The 13,886-nt window shown below is 44.2% G+C and overlaps 12 non-coding genes and 2 pseudogenes across 12 annotated transcripts; all 14 read right to left on the minus strand.

Annotated features, from left to right (window-relative positions):
• Window positions 1–643: 643 nt before the first annotated feature.
• LOC142535039 (5S ribosomal RNA) lies at window positions 644–760 on the minus strand. The gene has a single exon (XR_012817332.1). It is a non-coding gene; the product is annotated as a 5S ribosomal RNA (ribosomal RNA).
• Window positions 761–1,442: 682 nt separating this feature from the next.
• LOC142535028 (5S ribosomal RNA) lies at window positions 1,443–1,564 on the minus strand. Its single transcript, XR_012817321.1, has one exon. It is a non-coding gene; the product is annotated as a 5S ribosomal RNA (ribosomal RNA).
• A 685-nt stretch (window positions 1,565–2,249) lies between these two features.
• Window positions 2,250–2,368, minus strand: LOC142535056 (5S ribosomal RNA; annotated as a pseudogene).
• A 676-nt stretch (window positions 2,369–3,044) lies between these two features.
• On the minus strand, window positions 3,045–3,165 carry LOC142535058 (5S ribosomal RNA; annotated as a pseudogene).
• Window positions 3,166–3,841: 676 nt separating this feature from the next.
• On the minus strand, window positions 3,842–3,960 carry LOC142535026 (5S ribosomal RNA). Its single transcript, XR_012817319.1, has one exon. It is a non-coding gene; the product is annotated as a 5S ribosomal RNA (ribosomal RNA).
• Window positions 3,961–5,435: 1,475 nt separating this feature from the next.
• Window positions 5,436–5,552, minus strand: LOC142535041 (5S ribosomal RNA). The gene has a single exon (XR_012817333.1). It is a non-coding gene; the product is annotated as a 5S ribosomal RNA (ribosomal RNA).
• Window positions 5,553–6,243: 691 nt separating this feature from the next.
• LOC142535069 (5S ribosomal RNA) lies at window positions 6,244–6,362 on the minus strand. The gene has a single exon (XR_012817345.1). It is a non-coding gene; the product is annotated as a 5S ribosomal RNA (ribosomal RNA).
• Window positions 6,363–7,040: 678 nt separating this feature from the next.
• Window positions 7,041–7,159, minus strand: LOC142535030 (5S ribosomal RNA). The gene has a single exon (XR_012817323.1). It is a non-coding gene; the product is annotated as a 5S ribosomal RNA (ribosomal RNA).
• Window positions 7,160–7,846: 687 nt separating this feature from the next.
• Window positions 7,847–7,965, minus strand: LOC142535034 (5S ribosomal RNA). Its single transcript, XR_012817327.1, has one exon. It is a non-coding gene; the product is annotated as a 5S ribosomal RNA (ribosomal RNA).
• Window positions 7,966–9,165: 1,200 nt separating this feature from the next.
• LOC142535038 (5S ribosomal RNA) lies at window positions 9,166–9,283 on the minus strand. The gene has a single exon (XR_012817331.1). It is a non-coding gene; the product is annotated as a 5S ribosomal RNA (ribosomal RNA).
• A 669-nt stretch (window positions 9,284–9,952) lies between these two features.
• On the minus strand, window positions 9,953–10,071 carry LOC142535051 (5S ribosomal RNA). The gene has a single exon (XR_012817342.1). It is a non-coding gene; the product is annotated as a 5S ribosomal RNA (ribosomal RNA).
• Window positions 10,072–10,754: 683 nt separating this feature from the next.
• Window positions 10,755–10,873, minus strand: LOC142535049 (5S ribosomal RNA). Its single transcript, XR_012817340.1, has one exon. It is a non-coding gene; the product is annotated as a 5S ribosomal RNA (ribosomal RNA).
• A 1,473-nt stretch (window positions 10,874–12,346) lies between these two features.
• Window positions 12,347–12,465, minus strand: LOC142535043 (5S ribosomal RNA). The gene has a single exon (XR_012817335.1). It is a non-coding gene; the product is annotated as a 5S ribosomal RNA (ribosomal RNA).
• A 684-nt stretch (window positions 12,466–13,149) lies between these two features.
• On the minus strand, window positions 13,150–13,268 carry LOC142535033 (5S ribosomal RNA). The gene has a single exon (XR_012817326.1). It is a non-coding gene; the product is annotated as a 5S ribosomal RNA (ribosomal RNA).
• Window positions 13,269–13,886: the final 618 nt, after the last annotated feature.

Raw genomic sequence — 13,886 nt, forward strand, 5'->3', positions numbered from 1 at the left:
TTGTGGAGCGGGCGGCGATGGACAACACGCGGCACTGCTCTCGCCCAATCATAACCATGAAGTTAAGCGTTCTGGCGCGATGGCAGAGTAGGATGGGTGACCTCCCTGGGAAGACCTCGTGTCACGACCGTTTACGTAAATTATGGATAAAACAGTCGAAATAATTTTTTTAATGAGTTAACCGTCTCCGGAGTAATCTGCGTCATACCCTTCCGCACAGAACCGGCTCACGACAACAAAAATCGATAAATGTTCCCAGAAAATAGAAAAAAAAATAAGAAGAAGGAAATAACGAATGTAAAGCTATTATTATGCCTGGGATACGATAAAATGGAACCGGAATCGAATTTCGAACTTCCTAAGCGGATTTCTCGAGGAAACGAAAGCTTAACAGAAGCGTAAATCGCAAATTAGAGGGTCTTAGAGAAGGAATTCGGCTAAAATCTCGTCAGCTCATTGCGTAGTAATGAGTCTCGTCCGTTTGCCCGTTTACAATCAAATTAGCCTACAATTTTGTCCAAATCCGGCAGTGCCCGAGCTACTTTCATTTCCACATGTCTTATCTGGTCCGCCGATCGAGATTCAGATGATTTGAGCCGAAAATCGTCTGTCAACAAGTAATCAAAATAGAAAAACACGAAAAGTGGTGCAACACGAGGACTTCCCAGGGGGTCACCCATCCTAGTACTGCTCTCGCCAAGCACGCTTAACTTCGGAGTTCTGATGGGATCCGGTGCATAGTGCTGGTATGAGCGCACCCGACATTGAGTGGGATGTTTATTCTTATATCCCTCGAGTAGCGTGTGGAGCGGCGGCGATGGACAACACGCGGCACCTGCTCATCGTCCAAGTCATAACCATGAAGTTAAGCGTTCTGCGCGATGGCAAGAGTAGGATGGTGACCTCCTTGAAGACCTCAGTGTCGCGACCGTTTACGTAATTATAGATAAAACGTCGAAATATTGTTTTAATGAGTTAACCGGCTCCGGAGTAATCTGCGTCATACCCTTCCGCACAGAACCGGCTCACGACAACAAAAATCGATAATGTTCCCAGAAAATAGAAAAAAAAATAGGAAAAAGGAAATAACCGATGTAAAGCTATTATTATTCTTGGGATACGATAAAATGGAAACCAGAATCGAATTTCGAACTTCCTAAGCGAATTTCTCGAGGAAACGAAAGCTTAACAGAAGCGGTAAATCGCAAATTAGAGGGTCTTAGAGAAGGAATTCGCCTAAAATCTCGTCAGCTCATTGCGTAGTAATGAGTCTCGTCTGTTTGCCCGTTTACAATCAAATTAGCCTACAATTTTGTCCAAATCCGGCAGTGCCCGAGCTACTTTCATTTCACCTGTCTTATCTGGTCCCGATCGAGAATTCAGTTGATTTGAGCCGAAAATCGTCTGTCACAAAGTAATCAAAAATAGAAAAAACACGAAAAGTGGTGCAACACGAGGACTTCCCAGGGGGTCACCCATCCTAGTACTGCTCTCCTCGCCCAAGCACGCTTAACTTCGGAGTTCTGATGGGATCCGGTGCATTAGTGCTGGTATGATCGCACCCGAACATTGAGTGGGATGTTTATTCTTATATCCCTCGAGTACGTGTGGAGCGGCGGCGGATGGACAACACGCGGCACTGCTCTCGGCCAATCATAACCATGAAGTTAAGCGTTCTGCGCGATGCAGAGGTAGGATGGGTGACCTCCCTGGGAAGACCTCCGGTTGCGACCGTTTACGTAAATTATAGGATAAAACAGTCGAAATAATTGTTTTTATGAGTTACCGTCTCCTGAGTAATCTGCGTCATACCTTCCGCACAGAACCGGCTCACGACAACAAAAATCGATAAATGTTCCCAGAAAATAGAAAAAAAACATAGGAAGAAGGAAATAACGAATGTAAAGCTATTATTATGCCTTGGGATACATAAAATGGAACCAGAAATCGAATTTCGAACTTTCTAAGCGGATTTTCTCGAGGAAACGAAAAGCTTAACAGAAGCGGTAAATCGAACAATTAGAGGGTCTTAGAGAAGGAATTCGTCTAAAAATCTCGTCAGCTCATTGCGTAGTAATGAGTTTTCGTCTGTTTGCCCGTTTACAATCAAATTGCCTACAATTTTGTCCAAATCCGACAGTGCCCGAGCTACTTTCATTTCACCTGTCTTATCTGGTCCGATCGAGATTCAGTTTATTTGAGCCGAAAATCGTCTGTCAACAAGTAATCAAAAATAGAAAACACGAAAAGTGGTGCAACACGAGGACTTCCCAGGGGGTCACCCATCCTAGTACTGCTCCTCGCCAAGCACGCTTACCTTCCGGAGTTCTGATGGATCCGGTGCATTAGTGCTGGTATGATCGCACCCAACATTGAGTGGGATGTTTATTCTTATATCCCTCGAGTACGTGTGGAGCGGGCGCGATGGACAACACTGCGCACTGCTCTCCGCCCAATCATAACCATGAAGTTAAGCGTTCTGGCGGCGATTGCAGAGGTAGGATGGGTGACCTTCCTGGGAAGACCTCGTGTCGCGACCGTTTACGTAATTATATAAAACAGCAAATAAATTGTTTTTAATGAGTTAACCGTCTCCGGAGTAATCTGCGTCATACGCTTCCGCACAGAACCGGACTCACGACAACAAAAATCGATAAATTTCCCAGAAAATAAGAAAAAAATAAGAAGAAGGAAATAACGAATGTAAGCTATTATTATGCCTGGGATACATAAATGGAACCGAAATCGAATTTCGAACATCCTAAGCGGATTTCTCGAGGAAACGAAAGCTTACAGAAGCGTAAATCGCAATTAGAGGGTCTTAGAGAAGGATAATTCGGCTACAATTCGCTCGCTCATTGCGTAGTAATGAGTCCGGTCCGTTGGCCGTTTACAATCAAAGTAGCCTACAATTTGTCCAAATCCGGCAGTGCCCGAGCTACTTTCATTTCACATGTACTTATCTGGTCCTGATCGAGGATTCATATGATTTGAGCCGAAAATCGTCTGTCAACAAGTAATCAGAAATAGAAAAACACGAAAAGGGGTGGCAACACGAGACTTCCCAGGGGGTCACCCATCCTAGTACTGCGCTTTCGCCCAAGCACGCTTAACTTCGTAGTTCTGATGGGAATCCGGTGCATTAGTGCTGGTATGATCGCACCCGACATTGAGTGGGATGTTTATTCTTATATCCCTCGAGTACGTGTGGGAGCGGGCGGCGATGGACAACACGCGGCACTGCTCTCGGTCCAATCATAACCATGAAGTTAAGCGGTTCTGGCGCGATGGCAGAGGTAGGATGGGTGACCTCCCTGGGAAGACCTCGTGTCGCGACCGTTTACCGTAAATTATGGATAAAACAGTCGAAATAATTGTTTTTAATGAGTTAACCGTCTCCGGTGTAATCTGCATCATACCCTTCCGCACAGAACCGGCTCACGACAACAAAAATCGATAAATGTTCCCAGAAAATAGAAAAAAAATAAGAAGAAGGAAATAACGAATGTAAAAGCTATTATTATTCCTGGGATACGATAAAATGGAACCGGAATCGAATTTCGAACTTCCTAAGCGGATTTCTCGAGGAAACGAAAGCTTAACAGAAGCGGTAAATCGCAAATTAGAGGGTCTTAGAGAAGGAATTCGGCTAAAATCTCGTCAGCTCATTGCGTAGTAATGAGTCTCGTCCGTTTGCCCGTTTGCCTACAATTTTGTCCAAATCCGGCAGTGCCCGAGCTACTTTCATTTCACATGTCTTATCTGGTCCCGATCGAGATTCAGATGATTTGAGCCGAAAATCGTCTGTCAACAAGTAATCAAAAATAGAAAAACACGAAAAGGGGTGCAACACGAGGACTTCCCAGGGGGTCACCCATCCTAGTACTGCTCTCGCCCAAGCACGCTTAACTTCGGAGTTCTGATGGGATCCGGTGCATTAGTGCTGGTATGATCGCACCGACCTTGAGTGGGATGTTTATTCTTATATCCCTCGAGTACGTGTGGAGCGGGCGGCGATTGACAACACGCGGCACGGCTCTCCTCGCCCAATCATAACATGAAGTTAAGCGTTCTGGCGCGATGGCAGAGGTAGGATGGGTGACCTCCCTGGGAAGACCTCGTGTCGCGACCGTTTACGTAAATTATAGATAAAACAGTCTGAAATAATTGTTTTAATGAGTTAACCGGCTCCGGAGTAATCTGCGTCATACCCTTCCGCACAGAACCGGCTCACGACAACAAAATCGATAAATGTTCCCAGAAAATAGAAAAAAAATAAGAAGAGGAAATAACGAATGTAAAGCAATTATTATGTTCTGGGATACGATAAAATGGAACCGGAATCGAATTTCGAAACTTCCTAAGCGGATTTCTCGAGGAAACGAAAGCTTAACAGAAGCAGGTAAATCGCAAATTAGAGGGTCTTAAGAAGGAATTCGGCTAAAATCTTCGTCAGCTCATTGCGTATAATGAGTCTCGTCCGTTTGCCCGTTTACAATCAAATTAGCCTACAATTTCGTCCAAATCCGGCATTGCCCGAGCTACTTTCATTTCACAGGTCTTATCTGGTCTCGATCGAGATTCATATGATTTGAGCCGAAAATCGTCTGTCAACAAGTATCAAAATAGAAAAACACGAAAGGGGTTAAACACGAGGACTTCCAGGGGTCACCCATCCTAATACTGCTCTCACCCAAGCACGTTTACTTCGGAGTTCTAATGGGATCCGTACATTAGTGATGGTATGATCGCACCAGACATTGAGTGGGATGTTTATTCTTATATCTCTCGAGTACGTGTGGAGCGGGCGGCGATGGACACACCGCGGCACTGCTCCGCCCAATCATAACCATGAAGTTAAGCTTCTGCGCGATGGCAGAGGTAGGATGGGTGACCTCCCTGGAAGACCTCGTGTCGCGACCGTTTACGTAAATTATAGATAAACAGTCGAAATAATTATTTTTAAATGAGTTAACCAGCTCCGGTGTAATCTGCATCATACCCTTCCGCATAGAACCGGCTCACGACAACAAAAATCGATAAATGTTCCCAGTAAATAGAAAAAAAATAAGAAGAAGGAAATAACGAATGTAAAGCTATTATTATGCCTGGGATACGATAAAATGGAACCGGAATCGAATTTCGAACTTCCTAAGCGGATTTCTCGAGGAAACGAAAGCTTAACAGAAGCGGTAAATCGCAAATTAGAGGGTCTTAGAGAAGGAATTCGGCTAAAATCTCGTCAGCTCATTGCGTAGTAATGAGTCTCGTCCGTTTGCCCGTTTACAATCAAATTAGCCTACAATTTTGTCCAAATCCGGCAGTGCCCGAGCTACTTTCATTTCACATGTCTTATCTGGTCCCGATCGAGATTCAGATGATTTGAGCCGAAAATCGTCTGTCAACAAGTAATCAAAAATAGAAAAACACGAAAAGGGGTGCAACACGAGGACTTCCAGGGGGTCACCCATCCTAGTACTGCTCTCGCCCAAGCAGCTTAACTTCGGAGTTCTGATGGGATCCGGTGCATTAGTGCTGGTATGATCGCTCTCCCCGACGTTAAGTGGGATGTTTATCCTTATATCCCTCGAGTACGTGTGGCCGCTGGCGGCGATGGAAAATACGCGGCAGTGCTCTCGCGCCAATCAGAACCATGAAGTTAAGCGTTCTGGCGCGATGGCAGAGCTAGGATGGGTGACCTCCCTGGAAAGTCCTCGTGTCAACGACCGTTTACCGTAATTATGGATAAAACAGTCGAAATAATTGTTGTTTAATGAGGTTAACCGTCTCCGGAGTAATATGTGTCATACCCTTCCGCACAGAACTTGCTTAAGACAACAAAATTGGTAAATTTTCCCAGAAAATAGAAAAAAAAAATAGAAAAAGAAAATAGCAAATGTAAAGCTATTATTATGCCTGTGATACGATAAAATGGAACCGGAATCGAATTTCGGACTTCCTAAGCGATTTCCCGAGGAAACGGAAGCTTAACAGAAGCGGAAAAATCGCAAATAAGAGGGTCTTAAAGAAAGAATTCGGCTAAAATCTCGTCAGCTCATTGCAGAGTAATGAGTCTCGTTCGTTTTCCCGTTTACAATCAAATTAGGCTTCAATTTTGTCCAAATCCGGCAGTGCCCGAGCTACGTTGATTTCACATGTCTTATCTGGTCTAGATCGTGATTCAGATGATTTGAGCCGAAAATCATCTGTCAACAAGTAATCAAAAATAGAAAAACACGAAAAAGGGTGCAACACGAGGACTTCCAAGGGGGTCACCCATCCTAGTACTGCTCTCGCCCAAGCACGCTTAACTTCGGAGTTCCGATGGGATTCGGTGCATTAGTGCTGGTATGATCGCACCCGACATTGAGTGGGATGTATATTCTTATATCCCTCGAGTACGTGTGGAGCGGGCATCGATGGACAACACGCGGCACTGTTCTCGCCCAATTAGAACCATGAAGTTAAGCGTTCTGGTGCGATGGCTGAGCTTGGATGGGTGACCTCCCTGGGAAGTCCTTGTGTCGCGACCGTTTACGTAAATTATGGCTAAAACAGTAGAAATAATTGTTTATAATGATTTAACGTCTCCGAAGTAATTAGCGTCATACCCTTCCGCACAGAACCGGCTCAAGACAACAAAAATCGCTAAATGTTCCCAGAAAATAGAAAAAAAATAAGAAGAAGAAATAGCGAAATAAAGCTATTATTTACTTGGGATACGATAAAATGAAACCGGAATCGAATTTCGGAATTTCTAAGCGGATTTCTCGAGGAAACGGAAGTTTAGCAGAAGTGGAAAATCGCAAATTAGAGGGTCTTATAGAAGAAATTTGGCTAAAATCTCGCCAGCTCATTGCGGAGTAATGAGTATCGTTCGTTTGCCCGTTTACAATCAAATTAGTCTATAATTTTGTCCAAATCCGACAGTGCCCGAGCTACGTTGATTTCACATGTCTTATCTGGTCCCGATCGAGATTTAGATGATTTGAGCCGAAAATCGTCTTCAACAGGTAATCAAAAATAGAAAAACACGAAAAGGGGTGCAACACGAGGACTTCCTAGGGGGTCACCCATCCTAGTATTTCACTCGCCCAAGCATGCTTAACTTCGGAGTTCTGATGGGATCCGGTGCATTAGTGCTGGTATGATCGCTCCCGATGTTAAGTGGGATGTTTATCCTTATATCCCTCAAGTACGTGTGGCGCGGACGGCGATGGACAACACGCGGCACTGCTCTCGCCCAATCAGAACCATTGAAGTTAAGCGTTCTGCCGCGATGGCAGAGCTAGGATGGGTGACCTCCCTGGAAAGTCCTCGTGTGACGACCGTTTACGTAAATTATGGATAAAACAGTCGAAATAATTGTTTTTAATGAGTTAACCGTCTCCGGAGTAATATGTGTCATACCCTTCCGCACAGAACTTGCTCAAGACAACAAAAAATCGGTAAATTTTCCCAGAAAATAGAAAAAAAAATTAGAAGAAGAAAATAGCGAACGTAAAGCTATTATTATGCCTGTGATACGATAAAATGGAACCGGAATCGAATTTCGGACTTCCTAAGCGGATTTCCCGAGGAAACGGAAGCTTAACAGAAGCGGAAAATCACAAATAAGAGGGTCTTAGAGAAATAATTCGGCTAAAATCTCGCCAGCTCATTGCAGAGTAATGAGTCTCGTTCGTTTTTCCCGTTTACAATCAAATTAGGCTTCAATTTTGTCCAAATCCGGCAGTGCCCGAGCTACGATGATTTCACATGTCTTATCTGGTCTAGATCGTGATTCAGATGATTTGAGCCAAAAATCATCTGTCAACAAGTAATCAAAAATAGAAAAACACGAAAACAGTTGCAACACGAGGACTTCCAAGGGGGTCACCCATCCTAGTACTGCTCTCGCCCAAGCACGCTTAACTTCGGAGTTCCGATGGGATTCGGTGCATTAGTGCTGGTATGATCGCACCCGACATTGAGTGGGATGTATATTCTTATATCCCTCGAGTACGTGTGGAGCGGGCATCGATGGACAACACGCGGCACTGCTCTCGCCCAATCAGAACCATGAAGTTAAGCGTTCTGGCGAATCGGAATCGAATTTCGGACTTCCTAAGCGGATTTCTCGAGGAAACGGAAGCTTAACAGAAGCGGAAAATCGCAAATTATAGGGTCTTAGAGTAGGAATTCGGCTAAATCTCGCCAGCTCATTGCGGAGTAATGAGTAACGTTCGTTTGCCCGTTTACAATCAAATTAGGCTACAATTTTGTCCAAATCCGGCAGTGCCCGGGCTACGTTGATTTCACATATCTTATCTGGTCCGATCGAGATTCAGAAGATTTGAGCCAAAAATCGTCTATTACAAGTTAATAAAAAATAGAAAAACACGAAAAGAGGTGTAACACTAGTACTGCACTCGCCCAAGCACGCTCAACTTCGGAGTTCTGATGGGATCCGGTGGTATTAGTGCTGGTATGATCGCTCCCAACATTAAGTGGGATGTTTCTTCTTGTATCTCTCGAGTACGTGTGGCGCGGACGACGATGGACAACACGCAGCACTGCTCTCGCCCAATCATAACCATGAAGTTAAGCGTTCTGGCGCGATGGCAGAGCTAGGATGGGTGACCTTCCTGGAAAGTCCTCGTGTCACGACCGTTTACGTAAATTATGGATAAAACAGTCGAATAATTGTTTTTAATGAGTTAACCATCTCCGGAGTAATCTGCGTCATATCCTTCCGCACAGAACCGGTTCACGACAACAAAAATCGATAATTGTTCCCAGAAAATAGAAAAAAAAAAATTAGAAGAAGAAAATAGCGAATGTAAAGCTATTATTATGCCTGTGATACGATAAAATGGAATCGGAATCGAATTTCGGACTTCCTAAGCGGATTTCTTGAGGAAACGGAAGCTTAACATAAGCGGAAAATCGCAAATAAGAGGGTCTTAGAGATGGAATTCGGCCAAAATCTTGCCAGCTCATTGCAGAGTAATAAGTCTCGTTCGTTTTCCCGTTTACAATCAAATTAGGCTTCAATTTTGTCCAAATCCGGCAGTGCCCGAGCTACGTTGATTTCACATGTCTTATCTGGTCACGATCGTGATTCAGATGATTTGAGCCGAAAATCATCAGTCAACAAGTAATCAAAAATAGAAAAACACGAAAAGGGTGCAACACAGGACTTCCAAGGGGGTCGCCCATCCTAGTACTGCTCTCGTCCAAGCACGCTTAACTTCGGAGTTCTGATGGGATCCGATGCATTAGTGCTGGTATGATCATACCCGACATTGAGTGGGATGTTTATTCTTATATCCCTCGAGTACGTGTGGAGCGGGCGGCGATGGACAACACGCGGCACTGTTCTCGCCCAATCAGAACCATGAAGCTAAGTGTTCTGGTGAAATGCAAGAGCTAGGATGGGTGACCTCCCAGGGAAGTCGTCGTATCGCGACCGTTTACGTAAATTATGGATGAAACTGTCGAAATAATTTTTTTAATGAGTTAACCGTCTCCGGAGTAATATGCGTCACCCTTCCGCACAGAACGTGCTCAAGACAACAAAAATCGCTAAATGTTCTCAAAAAATAGAAAAAAAATTAGAAGAAGAAAATAGCGAATGTAAAGCTATTATTATGCCTGTGATACGATAAAATGGAACCAGAATCGAATTTCGGACTTCCTAAGCGGATTTCTCGAGGAAACAGAAGCGGAAAATCGCAAATTAGAGGGTCTTAGAGAAAGAATTCGGCTAAAATCATGGCAGTTTACTGCGGAGTAATGAGTCTCGTTCGTTTGCCCGTTTACAATCAAATTAGCCAACAATTTTGTCCAAATCCGGCAGTGCCCGAGCTTCGTTGATTTCACATGTCTTATCTAGTCCCGATCGAGATTCAGATGATTTCAGCCGAAAATCGTCTATCAACAAATAATCAAAAATAGAAAAACACGAAAAGAGGTGGAACACGAGGACTTCACAGGGGGTCGCCCATCCTAGTACTGGTCTCGCCCAAGCACGCTTAACTTCGCAGTTCTGATGGGATCCGGTGCATTAGTGCCGGTATGATCGCTCTCGACATTTAGTGGGATGTTTATTCTTATATCCCTCGAGTACGTGTAGAGCGGGCGGCGATGGACAACACGCGGCACTGCTCTCGCCCAATCAGAACCATGAAGTTAAGCGTTCTGGGGCGATGGCAGAGCTAGGATGGGTGACCTCCCTGGGAAGTCCTCGTGTCGCGACCGTTTACGTAAATTATAGCTAAAACAGTCGAAATAATTGTTTTTAATGAGTTAACCGTCTCCGGAGTAATCTGCATCATAGCCTTCCGCACAGAACCCGCTCACGACAACAAAAATCGCTAAATGTTCCCAGAAAATAGAAAAAAAATAAGAAGAAAAAAATAGCGAATGTAAAGCTATTATTATACCTGGGATACGATAAAATGGAACCGGAATCGAATTTCGGACTTCCTAAGCGGATTTTTCGAGGAAACAGAAGCTTAACAGAACCGGAAAATCGCAAATTAGAGGGTCTTAGAAAAAGAATTCGGCTAAAATCTCGCCAGCTCATTGCGGAGTAATGAGTCTCGTTCGTTTGCCCGTTTACAATCAAATTAGCCAACAATTTTGTCCAAATCCGGCAGTGCCCGAGCTACGTTGATTTCACATGTCTTATCTGGTCCCGATCGTGATTCAGATGATTTGAGCCAAAAATCATCTGTCAACAAGTAATCCAAAATAGAAAAACACTATAAGGGGTGCAACACGAGGACTTCCAAGGGGGTCACCCATCCTAGTACTGCTCTCGCCCAAGCACGCTTAACTTCGGAATTCTGATGGGATCCGGTGCATTAGTGCTGGTATGATCGCACCCGACGTTGAGTGGGATGTTTATTCTTATATCTCTCGAGTACGTGTGGAGCGGGCGGCGATGTACAACACGCGGCACTGCTCTCTCGCCCAATCAGAACCATGAAGTTAAGCGTTCTGGCGCGATGGCAGAGCTAGGATGGGTGACCTCCCTGGGAAGTCCTCGTGTCGCTACCGTTTACGTAAATTATGGATAAACAGTCAAAATAATTGTTTTTAATGAGTCAACCGTCTCCGGAGTAAAATGCGTCATACCCTTCCGCACAGAAACTGCTCAAGACAACAAAAATCGCTAAATGTTCCCAGAAAATAGAAAAAAAAATTTAGAAAAGAAGAAAATAGCAAATGTAAAGCTATTATTATGCCTGGAATACGATAAAATGGAACAGAAATCTAATTTAGAACTTCCTAAGCGGATTTCTCGAGGAAATGGAAGCTTAACAGAAGCGGAAAATCGCAAATTAGAGGGTCTCAGAGAAGGAATTCGACTAAAATCTCGCCAGCTCCTTGCGGAGTAATAAGTCTCGTTCGTTTTCCCGTTTACAATCAAATTAGGCTTCAATTTTGTCCAAATCCGGCACTGCCCGAGCTACGTTGATTTCACATGTCTTATCTGGTCCCGATCGTGATTCAGATTATTTGAGCCCAAAATCATCTGTCAACAAGTAATCAAAAATAGAAAAACACGAAAAGGGGTGCAGAACGAGGACTTCCCAGGCGGTCACCCATCCTAGCACGCTTAAGTTCGGAGTTCTGATTGGATCCGGTGCATTAGTCCTGGTATGATCGCACCCGACATTGTGTGGGATGTTTATTATTATATCCCTCGAGTACGTGTGGAGCTGGCGGCGATGGACAACACGCGGCACTGCTCTCGTCCAATCAGAACCATGAAGTTAAGCGTTCTGGCGCGATGGCAGAGCTAGGATGGGTGACCTCCCTGGGAAACCCTCGTGTCGCGACCGTTTACGTAAATTATAGCTAAAACAGTCGAAATAATTGTTTTTAATGATTCAACCGTCTCCGGAGTAATCTGCGTCATACCCTTCCGCACAGAACCGGCTCATGACAACAAAAATCGCTAAATGTTCACAGAAAATAGAAAAAAAATAAGAAGAAGAAAATAGCGAATGTAAAGCTATTATTATGCCTGGGATACGATAAAATGAAACCAGAATCGAATTTCGGACTTTCTAAATGGATTTCTCGAGGAAACGCAAGCTTAACAGAAGCGGAAATTCGCAAATTAGAGGGTCTTAGAGAAGGAATTCGGCTAAAATCTCTCCAGCTCATTGCGGAGTAATGAGTCTCGTTCGTTTGCCCGTTTACAATCAAATTAGGATACAATTATGTCCAAATGCGGCAGTGACCGAGCTACGTTGATTTCACATGTCATATCTGGTCCTGATCCAGATTCAGATGATTTGAGCCGAAAATCGTCTGTCAACAAGTAATCAAAAATAGAAAAACACGAAAAGGGGTGCAACACGGGGACTGCCCAGAGGGTCACCCATCCTAGTACAGTTCTCGCACAAGCACGCTTAACTTTGGAGTTCTGATGGGATCCGGTGCATTAGTTCTGGTATGATCGCACCCGACATTGAGTGGGATGTTTATTCTTATATCCCTCGAGTACGTGTTGCGCGGGCGGCGATGGACATCACGCGGCACTGCTCTCGCCCAATCAGAACCATGAAGTTAAGCGTTCTGGCGAGATGCCAGAGCTAGGATGGGTGACCTCCCCGGAAAGTTCTCGTGTCGCGAACTTTTAAGTAAATTATAGCTAAAACAGTAAAAATACTTGTTTTTAATGAGTAAACCATTTCCGGAGTAATCTGCGTCATACCCTTCCGCACAGAACCGGCTCACGACAACAAAAAATCGATAAATGTTCCCAGAAAATTGAAAAAAAATAAGAAGAAGAAAATAGCGAATGTAAAGCTATTATTATGCCTCGGATACGATAAAATGGAATCGAAATCGAATTTCGGACTTCCTAAACGGATTTCTCGAAGAAACGGAAGCTTAACAGAAGCAGAAAATCGCAAATCAGAGGTTCTTAAAGAAGGAATTCGGCTAAAATCTCGCCTGCTCATTGCAGAGTAATGAGTCTCGTTCGTTTGCCCGTTTACAATCAAAATAGGATACAATTTTGTCAAAATCCGGCAGAGCCCGAGCTACGTTGATTTCACATGTCTTATCTGGTGCCGATCAAGATTCAGATGATTTGAGCCGAAAATCGTCTGTCAACAAGTAATCAAAAATAGAAAAACAAGAAAAGGGGTGCAACACGAGGACTTCCCCGGGGGTCACCCATCCTAGTACTGCTGTCGCCCAAGCACGCTTAACTTCGGAGTTTTGATGGGATCCGGAGCATTAGTGCTGGTATGATCGCACCCGACATTGAGTGGGATGTTTATTCTTATATCCCTCGAGTACGTGTGGCGCGGGCGGCGATGGAAAACACGCGGCACTGCTCTCGCCTAATCAGAACCATGAAGTTAAGCGTTCTGACGTGATGCCAGAGCTAGGATGGGTGACCTCCCTGGAAAGTCCTCGTGTCGTGACCGTTTACATAAATTATCGCTAAAACTGTTGAAATAATTGTTTTTAATGAGTTAACCATCTCCGGAGTAATCTGCGTCATACCCTTCCGCACAGAACCGGCTTACGATAACAAAAATCGCTAAATGTTCCCAGAAAATAGAAAAAAATTAAGAAGAAAAAAGTAGCGAATGAAAGCTATTATTATGTCTGGGATACGATAAAATGGAACTGGAATCGAATTTCGGAATTCCTAAAAAGATTTCTCGAGGAAACGGAAGCTTAACCGAAGCGGAAAATCGCAAATTAGAGGGTCTTAGAGAAGGAATTCGGCTAAAATCTCTCATGCTCATTGCGGAGTAATGAGACTCGTTCGTTTGCCCGTTTACAATCGAATTATCCTACAATTTTGTCCCAATCCGGCAGTGCCCGAGCTACGTTGATTTCACATGTCTTTTCTGGTCCTGATACAG

The sequence above is a fragment of the Primulina tabacum genome, unplaced genomic scaffold (assembly GCF_025594145.1).
Source record: "Primulina tabacum isolate GXHZ01 unplaced genomic scaffold, ASM2559414v2 Contig796, whole genome shotgun sequence".
Taxonomy (NCBI): domain Eukaryota; kingdom Viridiplantae; phylum Streptophyta; class Magnoliopsida; order Lamiales; family Gesneriaceae; genus Primulina; species Primulina tabacum.